This window comes from Kogia breviceps, chromosome 13 (genome assembly GCF_026419965.1).
Source record: "Kogia breviceps isolate mKogBre1 chromosome 13, mKogBre1 haplotype 1, whole genome shotgun sequence".
In the NCBI taxonomy this organism is placed as follows: Eukaryota; Metazoa; Chordata; class Mammalia; order Artiodactyla; family Physeteridae; genus Kogia; species Kogia breviceps.
In genome coordinates, this window is record NC_081322.1 from 36872983 (window position 1) to 36873634 (window position 652).

A 652-nucleotide genomic window follows, 5' to 3' on the forward strand; every position below is an offset into this window, starting at 1 on the left:
CATACAGATGGCCAACAAACACATGAAAAAATGCTCAACATCATTAATTATTAGAGAAATGCAAATCAAAACTATAATGACAGGCTTCCCTGGTGGCGCAGCAGTTGAGAGTCTGCCTGACGATGCAGGGGACACGGGTTTGAGCCCTGGTCCAGGAAGATCCCACATGCCGCGGAGCAACTAAGCCCATGAACCACAACTACTGAGCCTGTGCTCTAGACACCACGAGCCACAACTACTGAGCCCGTGTGCCACAGCTACTGAAGTCCACATGCCTAGAACCTGTGCTCCACTAGAGAAGCCACTACAATGAGAAGCCCGTGCACCACAACAAACAGTAGCCCCTGCTCGCCACAACTAGAGAAAACCCATGCACAGCAACGATGATCCAATCCAGCCAAAAATAAATAAATAAATTTATTTTTTTAAAAAAAGACACATGCACCCCAATGTTCACTGCAGCACCATTTACAGTAGCCAGGACATGGAAACAACCTAAATGTCCATCAACAGAGGAATGAATAAAGAAGATGTGGTACATATACAATGGAATATTACTCAGCCATAAAAAAGAACAAAATTGGGTCAATTGTAGAGGTGGATGAACCTAGAGAGTGTCATACAGAGTGAAGTAGGTCAGAAAGAAAAAAAC